Genomic DNA, 17,020 nt, shown 5'->3' with positions numbered 1-17,020 from the left:
TGTGTAGGAAATAAACTCTGAATATATTTAATGTGTATATAGTATATATATATATATATATATATAATGTATACACATTATATATTTAAACATTAATAACAGGAATTACAATAATTCCAAAATCTTGCAGAAAGACCATTTACATAATAAATGATTTTTATGATTGCAATTGAATGCTACTATACGTGGATATAATCTCTTCACACACAATGGCTTTGACATAATTGCTGACATTCATGTAACTCTTCACTTACTTAAAGCAAAGAATAACTAACATATTCTAATCATAGCAAAAACCTGTTCACTGACCTATGATAATTTAAAAGCTTTCTTACCTTTCCAATTTTAGGAAATTTAGGGGTTATTTTTTAATCCCTTCAACAATTCATAGGTGGTGATTGGATGAATGAACAAATGAATCACTCTGTCAATCAACAGATTTTATTTATGGCTCCTATAGAAGAAAAATACTCTCGTGGAGCATATAGAGCTGACAACTGATTTCATAAGGGACACATTGAATGAGACAGTGTACCTGAAAGCATGATGAATGATGTTTGGAACATAGTAAGGATTTAAGTAAGGTTATTAGAATTTCAGTCTAAATGTAATGCACCTCTCAGTTGCTTATTGTAACATAGGTAAAAATATGGAAATTATAGAGACAACAATATTCTGAATAAAAATTCCTGCCATAAAATAAGCATTCCAAAAATATTTTTATGAATAAGTGAATTCCAACAGTTCTTAGAACTAATTGTTATTTTAATAGGTTTTTCCTCATTTTTTCTGCACATTTTTTATAGAGGTGAGATCATACTCTATAAATTATCTCATATTCTGCTATTATGGCTTTCTATTATAAAATGTTCTTTCCTCATAAGCACTAAAAACCATTTGAAAATATTATTTTAATGACTCCCTAAAACACTTTATATCCCTTAATTTACAATTTCCCTGTTGTTGGACAATAAGATTGTTTAAGTTTTCTTGTTTTCTGTTTTTTAGCATTAAAACTAAAGCTGTAATAAACACTGATGTAAATCTGCATCTATTATTTCTTAACATTGATTCATAGGAGAGTTATTAAAGGGTGAAATTACGTAGTATCTATTGATTTTTCCTGACTGGCCTTTTTTCCCCTTCTTTTGGTGGCAGCACCTCACTTTGTATCCCAAGATGTTTGAGTAAAGTCATTTCCATCCCTCCTGGCTGCAGTTACTCATTCAGGACTGAATGGGAGACCCAACACAGGCACCGAGATTCAGCCCTGGTTTTTCTAAGAACTACTGTGGAAGAGTCTTTCCCTTTCATTAGGGATTGCTAATGTGATCTGATATAAGCCCAATTTTCTAGTGCCACCGGAGAGAGCCAACCTTGGTATGAAGCTAACACAGAGGAAAGGCAGAAGCTAGAGATTTAAAAAGGCAGATTCCTAATAACAGAATTTCAGTAGCAGATTCCATCCTAAAACTAGGATATAATAATTTCTTTTTTGACCTAAGCAGGTGTAAGGTGAGAGTTTCTACAACTTGCAATCCTCAGAGACCAGACTAGTTAAAAGAGTGTAGCATGTTTAAGATTGATGCTTTATTGCTACTTTCAAGAAATTGTAATTTATATACACAGTACCATTTAATGAGGGTATCATCATATCAATGTTTCACATTGCTATTTTTAAATCTCTACTAATTTTATAGGGGAAATGCTATTTTATTTTAATCTATATTAAACTAGTGGTGGTAATTTTTAAAATGTGTTAACCATTTTAATTTGTTTGTTAATGAACTTTTCCCATTTATATATGATGATTATTGATGGGGTTTTATAAAACCTCTATTAGTTTTATACAAAGTTTTCTAGCTTTTTTTTCCCATATGTGTTACATTTTTTAAAATCTGTTGCTTAACTTTTAGATATGTGATATCTATTTTTTCCCCTAGTGAAATTTCTCCAATTCAAACTTGAGAAAGAGAGAGATTGGGTCAAGATGGCAGAGTAGAAGGACATGCACACATTCCCTCTTGCGAGAGCACCAGATTCACAACTAACTGCTGAACAATCATCAACAGGGAGACACTGGAACTCACCAAAAAAGATACCCCACATCCAAAGACAAAGGAGAAGCTGCAATGAGATGTTAAGGGGGGCTCAATCACAGTAAAATCAAATCCCATAACTGCTGGGTAGGTGACTCATAAAGTGGAGAACACTTATATGACAGAGGTCCACCCACTGGAGTGAAGGTTCTGAGCCCCAGAACAGGCTCCCCAACCTAGGGATCTGGCAATGGGAGGAGGAATTCCCAGATAATCAGACTTTGAAGGCTAGTGGGACTTGATTGCAGGACTTCGACAGCACTAGGGGAAACAGAGACTCCAATTGTGAAGGGCATACACAGGGTACTGTGCGCATCGGGACCTGGGGGAAGGAGCAGTGACCCCATAGGAGACTGAGCCAGGCCTGCCTGCTGCTGTTGGAGGGTCTCCTGCAGAGGCGGGGGGTGGCTGTGGCTCACCACAGGGACAAGGACATTGGCAGCAGAAGTTCTGGGAAGTACTCCTTGGTGTGACTACTCCCAGAGTCCACCATTAGCCCCACCAAAGAGCCTGCAGGCTCCAGTGCTGGGTCGCCTCACAAACAACCAACAGGGAGGGAACACAGCCCCACCCATCAGCAGACAAGAGGATTAAAATTTTACTGAGCTCTGCCCACCAGAGCAATACCCAGCTCTACCCACCACCAGTTCCTCCCATCAGGAAGCTTACACAAGCCTCTGAGATAGCCTCATCCACCAGAGGGCAGACAGCAGAAGTGAGAACTACAATTCTGCAGCCTGTGGAACAAAAACCACATTCACAGAAAGATACACAAGATGAAAAGGCAGAGGGCTATGTACCAGATGAAGGAACAAGATAAAACCCCAGAAAAACAACTAAATGAATTGGAGATAGGCAACCTTCCAGAAAAAGAATTCAGAATAATGATAGTGAAGATGTTCCAGGACCTTGGAAAAAGAAAGGAGGCAAAGATCAAGAAGATGCAAGAAATGTTTAACAAAGACCTAGAAGAATTAAAGAACAAACACCTAGAAGGATTAAAGAACAAACAAACAGTGATGAGCAATACAATAACTGAAATGAAAAATACACTAGAAGGAATCAATAGCAGAATAAATGAGGCAGAAAAACGGATAAGTGACCTGGAAGACAGAATGGTGGAATTCACTGCTGCAGAACAGAATAAAGAAAAGAGAATGAAAAGAAAAGAAGACAGCCTAAGAGACCTCTGGGACAACATTAAACACAATAACATTCATTATTATAGGGGTCCCAGAAGGAGAAGAGAGAGAGAAAAGACCAGAGAAAATATCTGAAGAGATTATAGTTGAAAATTTCCCTAACATGGGAAAGGAAGTAGCCACCAGAGTCCAGGAGAAACAGAGAGTCCCAGGCAGGATAAACCCAAGGAGGACCACGCCAAGACACATAATAATCAAACTGACAAAAATTAAAGACAAAAGAAAATTATTGAAAGCAACAAGGGAAAAACAACAAATAACATACAGGGGGACTCCCATAAGGTTAACAGCTAATTTCTGAGCAGAAACTACAAGCCAGAAGGGAGTGCTATGGAGAACAGTATGGAGGTTCCTTAAAAAACTAAAAATAGAATTACCATATGATCCAGCAATCCCACTACTGGGCATATACCCAGAGAAAAACACAATTCAAAAAGACACATGCGGGGTTTCGCTGGTGGTGCAGTGGTTGGGAGTCCACCTGCTGATGCAAGGGACGCGGGTTCGTGCCCTGGTCCAGGAGGATGCCACATGCCATGGAGCAGCTGGGCCTGTGGGCCATGACTGCTAAGCCTGTGTGTCCAGGGCCTGTGCTCCACAGCGGGAGAGGCCACAGCAGTGAGAGGCCCGCGTACCACCAAAAAAAAAAAAATAATAATAAGACACATGCATCCCAATGTTCATTGCAGCACTATTTACAATAGCCAGGTCATGGAAGCAACCTAAATGCCCATCAACGGACAAATGGATAGAGAAGATGTGGCACATATATACAATGGAATATTACTCTGCCATAAAAAGGAATGAAATTTGTTCATTTGCTGAGACGTGGATGGATCTAGAGACTGTCATACAGAGTGAAGTAAGTCAGAAAGAGAAAAACAAATATCGTATATTAACGCATGTATGTGGAACCTAGAAAAATGGTACAGATGATCCGGTTTGCAGGGCAGAAATTGAGACACATATGTAGAGAACAAACGTATGGACACCAAGGTGGGAAAGCTGTGGGGGGGGTGAGGGGGTGATGAATTGGGAGATTGGGATTGACATGTATACACTGATGTGTATAAAACTGATGACTAATAAGAACCTGCTGTATAAAAAAAAATGTGATCAAATGTATTCTATTTTAAAGAAGCAAAAATAGACCATGTTTACTGTCTAAATTATATAATAATTTAATGATATTTAGCATCTGTTGCAGATGTATTTATTATTGCAGATTGTATTTGCTTTATCAATGTCTTTGCTTTTGTAATTAAAGTAAAATAAAGTAAAATCTGGAAAAAAAAATGGAACACTTCATGAATTTGTGTGTCATCCTTGCGCAGGGGCCATGCTCATCTTCTCTGTATCATTCCAAGTTTAGTATATGTGCGGCCAAAGCGAGCACTAGACTAGGTTTTATCATTTAGTACCGTGACTTCAGGCAAGTTACTTAACTTCCCAGAATATCTGTTTGATCGTCTGTTAAATAGATATATAATGCTTACCTAATTTAAGTAGTATGAGGATTAAATGAGATAGCATATTGACATGGTAAAAAGGACGAAGGGATTATGTTCCTGTGTTACATAGCAATCTTTCTAGATTTCATTGACATCTACTTGTCATTGTTCAATAATGCCAGGACTGTAGTGAGAGAGTCAAACACATTACCAAACCATTCAGTTATAACTAGCAGTCAACTGATGAAGCTTTTTGGGGGGTGAGAGGAAAATTTTATTTATTTTTTCAGTAAAAATAATTTTTCTGACCATCCCGGTCTTAAAAAAAATGGATTCATGATTATTCTTCAGAGGAGCCTCTCCTTTAAATGCTCTGGTTCTAAACATTCCATTAGCGCAAGATTGGTAATAGATTTTGTGTGCCCAACAAACTAAAATGCAGCTTTTTTTTTTTTAAGACACCTTTTATAGAAAAATCTTATGGGAGCAGTTCCACTTCTAATGATGATGGAATAAGATCAAACCAGACTGAATCCTCCACAGAAAACAACCATAAAATCTGGACCTAATACAAATAGCAGCTACGTGAAGCACTGGAAAGTAAACAGAAAAAGATCGACTATAGTGGATTATACTTGTCTAGAAAAGTGGGGTCCCCATTTTTTGAAACTTTTAGCCTGAGACCAGGTGCAAATTGTGCTGAAGGCAGTGGGGACATGATGGAAAATGGCCTCTGGTAAACCAGAATACTGAAGCCAGAAAACTGTGAGAATAAGTAAACTCTGGAAGAAAAAAAAAATCACAAGAGCGTTATCAAATTCTTCCCTACCCATATCTTTGACCCATTAACCACACATGCATGAAACATAGAAAGCATCTTGGCCAGTAGTAATCGAACTGAACGGAGACTAAAGCTGCCACCCAAGAAACAAAGTTTGCATTTTCAATTTTGCATAGATTGATCATTGAAAGGATTTATCAGACTCCACAGGGCACACAGTTGGCCCTCTCTATCTGTGGGCTCCACATCTGTGGAATCAACCAGTCATGGATTGAAAATATTCAGAAAAAAATAAATTTCAGCAAGTTCCAAAGAGCAAAACTTGAATTTGTCTTGTACAGGCAACTAGTTGCATAGCATTTACATTGTATTTATAACTACTTACATAGCATTTTCATTGTATCAGGTATTAGAAGTAAATGTACAGATGATTTAAAGTATACCAGAGGATGTGGGTAGGTTATATGCAAATACTATGTCATTTTATAAAAGGTAATTGAGCATCAGTGAATTTTGGTATCTGCTGGGTGTCCTGGAACCAATCTCCCGTGCATACCGAGGGATGACTGTACTCATGTAAGATTTTATTAAAGGCAGAGGATATGGTACGTCAAGAGGAAAAAAAGTTAAAAAAAAAAAAGCACTGAGGGTGCTTGAAACCTCCAGGCACAGCTCCCCAGGGTCTGTTATGTTCACAAAATGAATATGTATTTCACCTTGGGATTGAATTGCCAATATTTCTCTGATAAATCTTGGTTTCAGGAGAGCTGCCCAAAAGTTTCTGGCAGACTCTTTTATGCTCTTCTGGGTATAAAAGCCAAGCCCAAAAGTTTAAATGGTCATGTCAGGTGTAATTCATCAATAAACAAGCTGATCTTGGGTGCCTCCGGGGAAGTTTTGAACTTAAAACAGCATATTATAAATCATTAGTTAGCTGACTGATCTTTTCTTGGCCAGGATAAGGTGCCAAACTTCCAGATGTCCCTGGAGATAAACATAGAGCTGTTCTAGTCCAGATCTAAAATAATTTTATCCTACACAAATTCCAATAAGATAATTGCCTGCTAAAACAAAAGAAATGACACACATCGGGGGAAAATAATAGAATCCAGAATCTCAACAACTTAACATTTATAATCTCTAGGGTATAATGAAAAATTGCCTGACATATGAGAAACCAGATAAATGGAACACATTGCCAATAGAAAAGAAAACCAATTAAGAGCAACTCTGAGATGACACAAGTGTCGGTACTAGAAATTAAAGGTTTTAAAGTGGCTATTTTAACTTACCTCAATGAAGTAAAACAAAATATATTGACGATTGAATAAAAAGGTAGGAGATCTCAGCAGAGAAATAAAAATGGTAAAAGAAAAACCAAATGGAAATTTTAGAACCAAAAAATATAATATGTTAAAAAAAAATCACCAATGGTTGGACTTAGAGGAATGGAGATGACAGTAGAATGAATTTGAAGATAGATCAAAAGAAATTAGCCAATATGAAGAGGAAAAAAGTAGAGAGCCTCAGAGATCTGTCAGATGATAGCAAATGGTTCTATATGCATAATGGTTCAAAAAGGATATGAGAATGAAACTATAATAGAAAAAAAATTAATTGAAGATATAATGGCCAAAATTTCCCAAATCTGATGAAAGACAGAAATTTTCAGTTACAGTAGTTGCACTATTGAAAATGAAAGGTAAAGAGCAAATTGTGGGGAAGCAAGAGAAAAACGACATTTTACATATAAGAGAATAATAATGCAATTAATCAGCTCACTTCTCATAAATTATGAGGCCAGAAAAGAGTGGAACATTATGCATGAAAATACTTAAAGAAAAAACTGTCAACCCCAGAATCTATAACCAGAAAAAATATCCTTGAAAATAAAGGCAGAATAAAAATCTATAGAACCATCTTAATGCCATCTCAATCAAAATCCCAACAGTTCAATTTTCTTGTTTATCTTTTAAATACTTTGTGTGTATGTGAAAACTGAGAAGATGGTTTTAAAAAATCATATGGAAATGCAGAGCCAAGTACAGTCAAGACAATCTTGAAGAAGAACAAAGCTAGAGTACTTATACTATCATATATTAGGACCTATCATAAAAGTATAGTAATTAAGGGAACATGTTATTGGTGCAAAGATAAACAAACTGACCAATGGAACAAAATACAGAGTTCAGAAATAGACCCAGATATGTATGGTCACCTGATTCACAACAAAGATAATACTGAGAAAAGGATGATCTTTTTAATAAATGATGCTGAGTAGACTGAATTTCTATAGCAACAAAAATGTATTCTGACCCCTAATTTATACCATACACAAATTCAACTTCACAGGTATTGTAGATCTAAATGTGAAAGATAAAACAGTAAAACTTTTAGAAGGAAACATGAGAGTATCTTTTTTTAAAAAAATATTTATTTATTTATTTGGCTGTGTCAGGTCTTAGTTGTGGCACAGGGGATCTTCGTTGCCTCATGCAGGATCTTTAGTTGTGGCATGTGGGATCTAGTTCCCTGGCCAGGGATGGAACCCAGGCCCCCTGCACTGGGAATGCAGGGTCACTGGACCACCAGGGGAATTCCTAGAGAATATCTTCTTGATTTTAGTTGGAGGAGGGAAACATTTCTTTAAAAGATTCTAAAAAGTACAAACTGTAGAGAGAAAATTTGACAATTTAGACTATATTACATTCACAATTCTTTTTTTAATCAAAAAGAAACCATTAAGCAAGTAAAAAGGCAACCCAGAGAAAGAAAACCTATTCACAATACACTTACCTGACAAAGGACTCATAGACAGAATAAATAAAGAACTCCTACAAAATGACAGACAACTCAAAAGACCTGTACTAGAATGTTCAGAGGATTTTTATTTATAAAATCCTCAAATTGGAAATTACCCAAAAGCCCATTAACAGTAGAAAAGATAAATAAATTGTGATATAGTCATACAAGGGGATATTACACATCAATAATAATGAAAGATCTATGACGACCTGCAAGAATATGAATGAAAATGAAAGAAGGCAGACACACAAATAAGTTAACACATTAGCATTATTTTAATAATAATAAAGTTTTTAATAATCCCCCCAAAAAAGCCAGACACACAAAATAGTACATTCTTTAAGATTCAACTTAATTATTAAAGAGAAGGAGAAAAATAGGAAAGAATTAATAGTGATTATGCTTATGGAGGAAGTATTAATGAAAGGAAGGGCCTTCAAGGAGAGCTACAGGGATGATACTGATGTAATTTTCCATTTCTTGATATGACTGCTGGTTAAACAGGTGTATCTGATTTGCAAAAGTCCTCCAAACTTTACATTCAGGATATGTTCCCTCTTCTTTAAGTATGTTATACATCAAAAAGTTCGTATAAAACAAAAGAGAGGCAGAGGGAATTATCCAAAGCAAAATTAACTAGCAAGTCAGTGGCAAAAGAGGAGTTCTAACTTCTAGCCTGGAATGCAGATCCTTTCACTCAGAGGCTGGGGACAGAGCGGGGGCTGGACAAAAAGGCCATTATCAGAAGGACCATTTGGTCTGGACCTCCTATTCAGGAAGGGCCCCAAATGTGAAGTTTTTATATCACTTCCAAATAAGATTATACATATAGTTAGGAGATAAACTGACATTTTGAAGAGTATGTTCATCAAGAATCTTTAAACATTACCAGCTCATCCTACCTTATGATAAACTATTAAGCAATTATATATTGTTTTAGTAGATCCTATAATTTATGATATGAATAGCAAAGTTATATATCTTTATGGGGGCTTATATTAAAGTTATTAACTAGTTAATTTAAATTTCAAAATATATCAAGCATTTTATAATATGGCTTTGGCATGTCTTCATTTTTAAGGATATCGGAAGCCCCTCCAAATGAATCTGATTTATTAGAATAGCCTGTACGTAAAACCACAAAAATATTAAAGAAATAATAGGGTTTCCATAAATGTTTCTTGAATCTGAATCCAAAATTGCAGTTTTCATTGCCTAATTAAGGTCTAAAATAAAGATTGATTCTATGTCCTATCTGGTTTAGTGGTCAATTCATTAAAAATTTCTGTTAAAACTGGCTATAATTTAGAATTTAGTCTAAACACACCATATGCTATCTTTTTATGGATGAGTGTAATTGAAAAGTCTGATTCACAAACCTGTAGTCTTTTCCCCCAATGGATAAACTGTTTCATAAAAAGCCAAGAAAGTTACTGAAACTCTTTATATAGAAATCCATAAAAGGAGAATCATATCACTAAGCTATATCCATTGCCTCTATTAATGCTTTGGCATTTAAAACAAGAACAAAAAAAACTTCTATAATCTATAATAATCAAAGCTTGATTTCTTTCACTTTCCACATGTTAATATTTTGAACTTTAATATTTAAAATCCATTCATACTTTATTCAAGAATGAAAATAAAAGAACTACTAAAATTATTGAGGGGAAATCAGTTATTGGAATGAATCCCATCTAACAGATTTAAAAAGTCACCTGAATCTTCCAAACACATCAAGTTTGCTGTTTTGACTGGAAATTTTATAAAACAGGATTGTCAGGAGAATACTGAAGACCAACTGTTGCTGATGCTTGTAAGATCAGAAGTTAGGTGATAACAACCTCCTGTCGGTATTTCAACATGAGTGGCCCAAGGCCAGGAAAATAACAGGGGTGCAGGGGTGGACTGAAGAGGGTCAGCGTGAAACACAAAGGAAAGCCCACTGAATATGAATCAGTCTGAACTTCACATGATGTAGGATTCAAGTTACTTATGAAGCAAATATTTAGAAAGCATTATGAAGCATTAAGAACACATATTAACTTCAAACAAAAAGCATTTAAAATAGCTATGCCATTTTTAAAGGTAGATATATAACGTCTTGAGATGGGGCCATTCAAATGTAAAATTGTTAAAATATCCCTATATGTTCTTAAGATGCTCCAATTCTTCTGGTATCTCCTTTCAACTCATGGCTTTTGCTTCCATCTCTTAACACCAGGAAGCCAGGAGCTAATTCCATTTTCCAGGGTACTAAGTTGCACTATAAAAGCAATACACAGTTTCCCTGTTTTATGATGTCTGTAATTTACTTTTAAAAACTTCAGCAAAGATGCAGTACTATAAACGTGTGTGTTGGTTGGTTGCATACAGAGTTAGTTACATGTAGAGTATGGGTACTTAATCAAGAGTTCATGGCTTGGCATGGGTGGCAAACATACATCAAAAAGGCCACCTCAGGGCTTCCCTGGTGGCGCAGTGGTTGAGAGTCCACCTGCCGATGCAGGGGACATGGGTTCGTGCCCCGGTCTGGGAGGATCCCACATGCCGCGGAGCGGCTGGGCCCGTGAGCCATGGCCGTTGAGCCTGCGTGTCCGGAGCCTGTGCTCCGCAGCGGAAGAGGCCACAACAGTGAGAAGCCCACATACCACAAAAAAAAAAAAAAAAAAGGCCACCTCAGAGAGGACTACAAGTGCTTCTGTATTCATGTCTTTGAAACACACCAGATATTTGCTAATTAGCATCCTGAATGTCAGATATGGATTTTTACTGATGAAATTAGTGATTTGTTAATTAGCATAATGGTTGGTAGAAACAGGCTCTCCTTGGTGAAATGAGTGGTATTCAATTTACGTAGATTGGCTATAATCTAGAGACATTTGCATGAACAGAATTTAAGAAACTATTTACTTGACCCCCAAATGGTCATGTATCCAGTCATTGGTTGGGAGGATATCCGGTGGCTGAGTCTTTCTATTACAATCAAGTGCTGTTTCTGGAATATTGTCGCTTCTGCTTTAAAAGAACTTTTCGGGCTTCCCTGGTAGCGCAGTGGTTAAGAATCTGCCCGCCAATGCAGGGGACACGGGTTCCATCCCTGGTCTGGGAAAAATCCCACATGCTGTGGAGCAACTAAGCCCGTGCGCCACAACTACTGAGCCTGCGCTCTAGAGCCTGCGAGCCACAACTACTGAGCCCACGTGCCACAACTACTGAAGACCAGGCACCTAGAGCCCGTGCTCTGCAACAAGAGAAGCCACCACAATGAGAAACCCGCACACTGCAATGAGTAGCCCCCACTCCCCGCAACCAGAGAAAGCCCACATGCAACAACGAAGACCCAATGCAGCCAAAAATAAATAAATGTATTAAAAAAAAAAAAAGAACTTTTCATGCAAGGTGGTAGTCTCAGCACCTAAAAAGAACAGAGAGTTGGGACGTTGTAGAGAATACAAAGCAAGTTGTATGAAATGTTTAGAGTCTGCTTACTAATAGGTGTTTATTAAATAAGTGTCTAAATGTGAAGCCAAACTTGGTCTAAAGCTTGTTTTGTTTTGAGCTGGTACTGGTGTCATGAGGGAGTAGCTTTAATACACCTCAGTCTTTTGTGATGTGCACTAATAGGTGCCAAAAAGAACTAAAGGTCAGTTCTATCAAATTTAAGTGAGTTCACAGGCCCCTTGATTCATTTCTGCTCATTCCCATAAGAATTTATATCCTCAGGCTTTTCAAACTGTCTTTGTAAGTCACAACAGTAAACTAATTTTTGTTAATTTTTCTTTTACCCTTTCCAAGAATATACTTTCATCTCCATTTTCACCTTCTTAAAACTCCAGTGTCTTAATCCAAAGGTGGAACTTAATGATGGAAAACCTAGCCTCTACAGGGAATGGGTAGGTTGATGGTTTTGGTCTGAAAGAGCTTTGCATGTCCTTAAGCTGTACTTCACTGGGTGATAATATTCTGACTTTATATTGAGCTGACCTTGGCCTCTAGTGTTTTGTTGTAGGTGACAACATGAATCTCCAAGAATTTAAAAAGTCACCTAAAACTTCCAACAGATTGGACCTTGTTTTTATATCAGTAACCACTTTCCTGCATAACTAACAAACCCTCAGTAGCATAGTTCCTGAGACATAAATATTTGCTAAATGAATTAATGTAAATATTCACAAATGATCCAAAAAATTAACCATGCTTAATGAAAAAGGTGAACAAAGTTAAAGTATTAAAAAATGGTTTACCAGTTACTTCTTCTGATGCTGATTTTCACTCTGTACAGTAGGTGGAGCCAAAGACATATTTATCTGCTGGCTGGGAGTTTTTCCCATTAAACAGAACAACACAAAAGATTCTTCCCTTGACAAATACTTTGTGTGTAGCCTCACAGAAAAATTCACTTGGAAATAGGTGTAGGCTAGAGAATAAGTTCAGATTTTACCCAGGTTGAGACAACCTTTTATCCTCAAACCCCTCTCAAGGATGACAGAATGATAAATAAATGGCAAGCAAGTTTCAGTTAAGTGAGTACTCTGGAGTTCCGAAGTAAATTGTCAGACCCCAGAAATATATCTATTGAAAAAGGAGTCTAGGGCTTCCCTGGTGGCGCAGTGGTTGAGAGTCCGCCTGCCGATGTAGGGGACGCGGGTTCGTGCCCCGGTCCGGGAAGACCCCACATGCCGCGGAGCGGCTGCGCCCGTGAGCCATGGCTGCTGAGCCTGCGCGTCCGGAGCCTGTGCTCCGCAAGGGAAGAGGCCACAACAGTGAGAGGCCCGCGTACCGCAAAAAAGAAAAAAAAAAAAGAAAAAGGATTCTAGCACAAGTGGGTAATATATTGGGAAATCTACACTATTCCAAAGGAAATATGGTTGACCAACAGTCACTTTAAGAACTCATTTTCTGGCTGGTTTTACCAATTTGGGTAGAGTATTTCCGAATTTGCATACTTTTGGGCTTGCAAATTAACTTTTTCTCCTTCCTTACAGTCCAATAAACATTAGATAAAATGGAAATTTGGTACCTGGTTAGAATTATTCTGATGTTAATGAAAGGAAATCCATAAGACAATGCCATCTTAATCCAATACAAAATCATCCTAGACCCTCCCAGTCTTTGATAATCCTTTTATTCTTCTACAGCTGCCTTTGAATTCCCACAGAGGTATTGCAAACTTCAACTCTGATCAACTTGTTCTAATCTGAGAGCCAGCTGATAACCTCATCTACTTTATTTGAGAAGTTACTTTTAAACCTTAGCTTTCTAAAGCACATACTCCCTACTTTAAAACATTTTTTTTTTTTCCTTTATGGTCTTCATTCACTCTTGTTTGAAAGGAGTAACTGCCCTTTTATCCAAAGTTAAGACTCCCCCAAGTACCAGGGTGATATTTTCCTTACAAATAAACCCACTTCCCTTTACCTGATTCTACCTTGCCTCTTTCTTCATTCTTTTTCTTTGCCTGTATTAAATGAGGAAATCCACTGAGGCTGTGTGAGTGCTGTCTTTTTGGCACACTGCCTACATACCATCTCAGTTATAATACCTGTACCTGTGGTTTCAAACAGCAATTCTATGAGTAAAACCCCACATCTCATAGCAATTTTAAACTGAACTCCACAGCCCATGTTTGAAACTGCCAGCCAGATATCTTCACCAAGATGTTTCAGTTCTTCATACCAAATTTTCCAAGTTGAAATCATTAAATATCTTTCAGCAAATCAGTTCCTCCTCCGGACTTCCTTTTTGTGTGTGTGTTAGTAACATTTTCCCAATCAAAACTCCAAAATCAGTTTCCACACTCCTCTCTTGTCCTCCCCATTCAATCTATCATCAAGTTCTGGTAAATCTACCTTCTTGTCCTTTCTTACTCCTAGTACCCTAGTTCAGATTCTTATAACTAACTCACTCCTCTACCATTACAATATTCTCCTTACTAATCTTCAATCTTTATCCATCAATTATTTTTTAACATCCATGCGACGCATTGAAGTGGGAGTAATCCATCAGAGTTTGTGTGAGATAAGCACTCAAAATCCTTAAAAATTAATCCATTCATCTCTTAAAATTTCAAAAATTGCTATTTTGAAACAAAGGTAAAAATCAAAAAACGCAGTTGGTTTTCATATTAAGAAATACTTCGCACGATTCTGAAAAATAGTCTACTCTTCACTGTGCCAATAATGTGTGTCTCTCAATACACAGAGCAACATGGATAAAACGGAGTCCAAGGCCTGGCTCATGGTGGCACCTAAAGAAGTTCTGCAGAGGACAGAACTCTAAGTGACTGTCCCTCATCTCTCAAAGAGCAGTGTTGCCTAGCACATCAGGCCGCATCCATTTCTTCTGCATAGACAGGGCCTGGCAGTCAGAGAATATACAGTTCTGAAAAGTCAGTGTTTATATTAATGAAATGGCATTGGCATTTTTAAGAATATGAGAAAAACATTAAAAAAAAGCTATCCCACAATTTTTGCAAAAGATTCCGATGGAGATAAGCTTCTAAGGTCAGATAAATGGGATACTTTTAAAAATGTATATTATTGGTCAAAATACAACTCACCAGCACTGCTACAGCATGAAGTATAATAGGAGTTGCTGCTAGACATTTGGAGAAGCTTCAAGGGGTCCATGAAAGGAAACTGTTGTCAATGTTCCAACAAGGAAGCCATTCAGCGACCCAGGTCTTCTTGAGCACTCTTACTCATAGGATCAAATCTTGGTGGCATTATTCCAAAAGAAGAGAAGATCACATAGAATGTCTTCATCTTTTATGAAAGATTTTGTGGAAATCACTTTAGAAATAAAAGATGTAGTACAGTCCATATGTTAGGAGATCTTATTATTTAATTGCTGGCTAATGCTATGACTAATCTCTTTGGCTTAGAAAATGGTTCAAGCAATTTCCATGAGTAACTTATTTTGGTATAAAGAAGTTCTGTCTTTCTCTTTCCAGTTGGTCACATAAGCAATAGACGAAAAGAAAAGGTTCCAGAATACTTAGATAACAATTTCATTTTATACACCTAACAGAATTGGAAATAAACACAATTTTTCATTAAAAAAACCCTGTTATAGAATAGCCAATTGCAACTTTTCTTTCATGTAACTAATTCTGAATTAGCATTTTAGGAAATTTTTAAAAATAAAATGGATGATTTCAGTAATCATTGTACTTGATAAATCCTTTTACAAAAGTAAACCAAATATTTACGTAAATTAAATAGTTAGGACAAAACAATAAACTCATTTGAAGGAAAGGACAATGTAAATCCAAGACCAAAACAATATTTATGGATTGCTGAGCATGAAAACTTGAAAGTCAGATTATAATTTCCATTTCTTTTTTCCCCTTCTTTAACATAAAGAAAAATGTACCCTTAGAAATAACATAGCCAGCAAATAAGAGAGCAAAACTCTGTCTTAGCACTACAACATTTCAAAAGGTGTTTTATTACTTATTTCAATGAATTGAAACTTAGGGAGAGGTATCTATCAGAAAATATTTGCCATCCTCTCCCTTTCTGATATCTGTACTACTGAGAAGAGGAAAGAGTATTAAGGCTGGATGAGTTTGCTTTGTTTCCAGAGAATAATGGCCAAGAGATTTCCCTGCCCAACCTCAGGAGCATCTCTGAAGCCAGTTTATGGGAATTGTCCTACCACAGCCCTCTAGTATGGCATCTGGAGAGTCCTCAAAGGACCTACCCACTCTAAGATTGAGGCCACATGACTCAGGCTATTATAAACCCTAATGCAGAGTGCTGAAGAGGGAGGACCATGGAAGTAGTGGAAAAGCACATAAAAATTATATGCAGACCTCTGCTGTCATCAGGCAGAAAACTATCCAGTGGGTTTTAGAGAGGGAGATGGTCTCAAGGAAGGTTGATAGTTTCGGGACCCACTTGATGCCAACTTAACATATGAGTATTTCATAAAAATATCCTGACATTTCACTACAAAAGAGATTTCATTTTTAGTGAGTTGGCATGAATGGGGCTGAGATATTATAAATCTTCAGTTCCCTGGAGATCTGGCAGAGGTTAGATATCAAGATTTTCACAGTCAAAATGTATTATATATTATACAGTTATAACTATTGTTACATAAAACTACATTGGTTTTGCTAAACTGCAGTAAAGAAAAAAATTCGAAGCAGTCACGGGGATGAAAGGTGGATTTGGGATGGGCATACCACCATAAAATGTTCATTTCTGACATTTCTCTCTCCCATCTCCATTTCCTCTGTTCACTCTCCCTACTTAAACTAAGAGGAAAGGAATTAGCTCATCAAATAACTCACTCACACACACCTTTAACTTCACACACCTTGGCCAATAGGCAACAAGTATGCCTTGGCTATACTCTTTTCCACCACATTAATTTACTGTAATATTACAGTAAGTAAAATTTTAGAAAAGGTAGTAATATTCTAAAATACACTGCTTTTTATCATCCCTGGACTTTTGGTGAAAAAAGCGCTAACTAAAACCCATAATTGTTTTTGTAAGGAGCAACTACAAGCAGTGGAACTCACGTCTCTAATGCTGTTTCATTTCTCTAGTCAGCAGATTTAAAGTACAGCTTTATCCGGGCTGGTTACTCCTCTTTGCTTCTTCTCCCCCACCCGTCCACGTTCGCCGGCCTCCTCTCCACTCTCCTGCCCGCCTTTCCTCTTCCCCG

General features: G+C 37.1%; 1 long non-coding RNA gene and 1 other non-coding gene across 2 annotated transcripts; both read right to left on the bottom strand.

Annotated features, from left to right (window-relative positions):
* Positions 1–4,590: 4,590 nt before the first annotated feature.
* On the bottom strand, positions 4,591–4,697 carry LOC113613274 (U6 spliceosomal RNA). The gene has a single exon (XR_003430148.1). It is a non-coding gene; the product is annotated as a U6 spliceosomal RNA (small nuclear RNA).
* Positions 4,698–8,027: 3,330 nt separating this feature from the next.
* On the bottom strand, positions 8,028–16,998 carry LOC113609862 (uncharacterized). The gene is made up of 3 exons (XR_003428852.1): positions 16,875–16,998; positions 14,901–15,132; positions 8,028–8,203 (listed from the first exon to the last, which is right to left on the bottom strand). It is a non-coding gene; the product is annotated as an uncharacterized LOC113609862 (long non-coding RNA).
* Positions 16,999–17,020: the final 22 nt, after the last annotated feature.

The sequence above is a fragment of the Aethalodelphis obliquidens genome, unplaced genomic scaffold (genome assembly GCF_003676395.1).
Source record: "Aethalodelphis obliquidens isolate GAN/ISIS:26980383/991018 unplaced genomic scaffold, ASM367639v1 scaffold3, whole genome shotgun sequence".
Classification (NCBI taxonomy): Eukaryota; Metazoa; Chordata; class Mammalia; order Artiodactyla; family Delphinidae; genus Aethalodelphis; species Aethalodelphis obliquidens.
The sequence above is the reverse complement of the archived record's forward strand: the minus strand, read 5'-3'. Positions and strand labels throughout refer to the sequence as shown.